Source organism: Agrilus planipennis, unplaced genomic scaffold (genome assembly GCF_000699045.2).
Source record: "Agrilus planipennis isolate EAB-ADULT unplaced genomic scaffold, Apla_2.0 scaffold14, whole genome shotgun sequence".
Lineage (NCBI taxonomy): Eukaryota > Metazoa > Arthropoda > Insecta > Coleoptera > Buprestidae > Agrilus > Agrilus planipennis.
The window spans coordinates 1,197,590-1,202,373 of NW_020442313.1; positions in this window are offsets into that span (position 1 = coordinate 1,197,590).

The following is a 4,784-nucleotide window of genomic DNA, read 5'->3' on the forward strand; positions in this document are numbered from 1 at the left end:
GTTAACCGAACAGATTAAATTTATTTTTATTAACAGAAAAAAAGCTACCAGAAATTTCAAACTTTTATAATAAGTAACTTGAACTCTGGAGAATCACTTTAGCGTAAGGTTATTCAAATTCACTAAATGGTTATCGAGGAAAAAATGAAAAATTAGCTGAAAATCTCGTTTTTACTTGATAATATAATGATAATATTTATAATTGTCTGAAATAAATGCAATTTTAAAGTTTTAATTATTATTTAAACATATTAAAAAGTTTTACGCTCATTATTAATAGAGATTGAAACTAAATATTTTTTTGTTTCGAAGTTGAAATCAAGGCATATTCACTGCCAAAAGTCAGTTAAAAATTTTCCATATTATTCGTTATTTCTTATTTTATTCAAAGTTTTTGGTCAAATTCCAAATTTTCTCTCAAACCGTATACTTTTTTTTAGTATAGATAGTATTTATTTACCTCATGATATGTTGCAAAACCTAATTAATCACAAATTTCTAATTTTATGTACTCTTGTCTCCGATTGTACCTCCCAAACATCCTTAAGCGATCGTGTAACATGTGAGGTCTACATTTTGCATATTTCCCGGCACTCATGATCTGGACCCCAAATTAAGAAACTTCCGGTTAAATGGAAACGATAGAATTTAGTTTATGTTTTTTTTTTTTGTGAGGTTCTCCATTAATTCAAAAGTAATAAAAGCTACATTCGGATAATTTATCGAGTTTCAAAGTTTCTGTTTCAAGTTGCCGATTTTTATCATTTCGAAAATACGTTCCTTAATTCTTAATAGATAAATGTTTTCTTCGCCCATCACTTACTAAATTAGTAAATGTAGTAGATAAATAATGATATTACCGATAAGAATTAATTAGTTGATAAATTGAATAACATTTTTTTATATCTCGTAAAATACAAAATAACTAGGTACAACTATTCAGTGTTCTAATAAGTAAGTACAAATCATCAGTCTTTTTGATCACTGAAGCACTTTATAATGTGAACTTTCTTAACAGCGTTAATACGTTTCTATCACGTAACACAGATCCCATCTTTTGTACATTTTTTTGTATAATTGCAATTACATCTTCAATGGGAGGTTTTACAGTAATAGCATGATGTTCTGATAATTGTCAATATGAAATTAGTTAAGTACCTAATTAAGTAAAGAAGAGACATCACATGTGATAAATTACTTATTTTTAATGCTTATTACTGTCGTCCTTACTAGACACTGAATAATGATCGGAAAGAAAACACGCGTACATTGTTAATAAAAAAAAAGTACGCAGAAATAAGGGAGGTGTTAAATTAGAATATTGAATTTACATTTTCTTCTTAGTCTGGTAGCTGAGAAAGATTTCCTGGTTGGATTTTAGAAGTTTGAAACTCGTTTTTTCGAAAAATGGTAGATGTATTTAATAATAATAAATATAATTGAAATCAATCTAATACCTAGAAAAATCGATAACCCTACTCATTTCCACCATCATCATAAGGTTGTCAGCCCTAAGATTGATTGGACACGCACCTCCACTCTTTCCTATCCTGAGCTAATTTTCGCATTTCCCTAAAACTAGAACAACCCATATCCTTAACTATTTGCGAGCAGTAATCTAATATAGGTCTATCTCTACTCCTCTTAACTTCTGTTTCTACTTGTAATATGTCTCTAATTAGCCCTTTAGGTCTGAGAAGGTGTCCTACCAACATGTCTCGCCTATTTTTTATTGACTTCCCTAGAGTCCTCTATTCTCCTATTCTTTCTAATACCTTTTCATTTCTAACTTTCTCTATCCACGGTATCCTCATCATTCGCCTGTAACACCACATTTCAAACGTCCATATTTCGCACCCGTACAGCACCGCGCTCTAAACATACACGTCTAACAATCTTTTTTGAAAATGATTACATAATAATGTCCAGGCGTTTGATTGTTTCTATATTTGGTTTTCATACGGTTAATGGTAGAAAAAATGAGCCAGAACACCAATCTTCGGTTAATGTTTCCAAACAAACGGAGAAGGATGTAAAAGTGTACAATTTAGCTTTTAGGTGACCAGGAAAATGTAATAAAATGTTCTAATTGTAGCTACCTCTACTTGTGGGCAAAGTCTTTTTTAGTTTATTGGAGACCCTGGGCCCATGAAAATAATGAAGCCCCTATGGTTTTCATAGAGGGGTATTTATCGTTAATAAATATCGGTTTTTGGTTATTGGAGCAATTTGGCACCAGGGGGTCTCGTCGATCGGAGCCCTTGGGCACTTGGCCAGAGTGCCTGCTTGTTTGGTATCGGTAAAAAGAACTAACCAAGCAAAGCACAAAACAATCTTTTTAACGCTTTTTTAGACATAAATTAACAATTTAGAGTTTCATCAAAATCATCAAATACAGTAATGTTCTAATTTAATAACATTAAAATCGTCTACGATTTATATGTGCCCGTCAAAACGTTGGTTATTATTAATTAAAAATTCTAATTTAACGACATCATCCTGGACATCAGAAGTAGCCGCGTTGGTTCGTTCCATCTTTAATTGGACGTCTTAATGATCAGATAATTCCAGAAAGAACTATTAACCGAGGAGATACATAGACAGAACATCAGGATATATTTAAGATACTGTAGCGAGCATGAGCGTGTTTGTGTGCGATCGGGCATACGTGTGTGTGAGCGGATTATCGATTCGCCGACTAGCCGCGGGCGCCTTTCTTCATGTGCGCCGTATCTGTAAACGTGTGTGTCGTACCTGCGTTCCGGGAACGCAATTACAATTACGAAACTTTTCCGGACGGCTCGAGAATGTTCCCGAAAGGAAGCAAGGGAGTATTTAAAGGAAGAGACGATTGCCGGAGTAGAGTAGAAATAAATAGACCGTTGCAGAAGTGAATCAAGAAATAAATTGACAGTGATAGAAGTGAAATAAATAGAACAGTGAACAGAAGTAACAGTAGTGTAAATAAATAGAATAATTACCTATGTTCAGTAATAATTTAATAGTGTTTTTAAGTCCAATAATAATTAGCGTAAATAAATAGTTTTCTTCTTAAAAGTTAATTTGTTAAACCCACGAACATTAACAATACTAATAATATATGAGTGATCATCAAATATTCTGAGGTGATCATCATTCATTATATATCCTGATGATCTAAATATCTATGGCTCTGTTTGTATTGGAAATTGTAGCTATTTATATAATCAATAGTGATTGGACACGCACCTCCACTTTTTCCTATTCTGAGCTAATTTTCGCATTTCCCTAGAACTAGAACATCCCTTATCCTTAACTATTTGTGAACAGTAATCTAATCTAGGTCTATCTCTACTCCTCTTAACTTCTGTTTCTAGTTGTTATATGTCTCTAATTAGCCCTTCATGTCTGAGAAGGTATCCTACCAACCTATCTCGCCTATTTTCTATTGACATAGCGCCCTCTGTTCTCCTACTCTTTCTAGTATCTCCTCATTTTTAACCTTCTCTATCCTTGGTATCCTCATCATTCGCTTGTAACACGAGATATCGAACGCTTCCTACTTCTGATGTCCACACAAAACAATATTAATCAGAGTCGAAGGTATTGCAAATTAATTATTATTACAAAAAAGTGTCTGTTTCGAGTTTTTTCATTCACACCTGGATTTATAATTAAGACAGAATGCTCCTAAATCATTCATTTTAAAACTAAATATGACGCTATTTTTTAAATATTTGTGAGTGTTCCAATGATTTATCTATATGCCAATTTTTTAGATCGATGTAAAATAAAAATAAAGAAATATTAACATAAGCGCCGACTTTCAGTTACGATTGTGCGATACACATTTTATAAGTTCCATGACTGTAGTAAAGACATTAATTTTTCAGATTTTGTTGTTCTAAATTAGAATAATTATTCACTTTGTGGAAGACATGGCTCGCAATCGTCAGAATCAAGCTTTAGATCTTTTTCTGCTAATATTTTGTGGACTTTTTGTCGGAAAATGCCCATTTAGTTTAGTTTTCCTAGGAGAAAATCAATTTCACATAGAATCATTTGAAATTTCGTCTACTTATGCAATCGTATTTAGGGGTTAAAAAGCGAACAGTTCCTTATAAATTCACATATAATATGTACATACTTGCTGCATGGAATTGTATTTGAAATTGTAAAATGCTTTATTTGAGGGGCCAAAACAAGGTTTAAATTTATAAATTCTTGTGGGACATAGTTGAAAATAACAAAAAATTCATAGATTGACGTATTTTGATTGGAATAATGACATTGATTCGTGCATTTAAGTTTTTCTATTTTATACAATACAATAGGACAAATAATACAAATAAGCACGAATAGTAATACTGGTTTAATAATTAAAAAATCATTAGGAATTATCAATCAGCAGGTAATAATTAAAGATGTTTTGAAATGACATTTGGAAAAACTGTCTTTTTTTTGTATTCGGTCATTATTTTTATTAGCGTGACTTTCGTCATTAAATATTTCCTTTTGACCTGTAGCAGTAACGTCTCATTTTTGTTTTTTTATTAATAATAATTAAGTATAGTTGATGAAATATTGTTAATTAGAAAGTAACAAAACAACATACTATTTTTTATAATGTTATGTACAGACTGGCTGCTGACGACTTTAGCACCAAATGAGTTTATTAATTACAAAATTAAAAAAATACATTTTTTGCAAACTTGTTACAAACGTTTCGTATAATTTAAACCAGAGCTCTAGTGTTTTGTGGATTAATCTGTAACAAAGAAGGTATATAGGAAGGTATTTAAGGA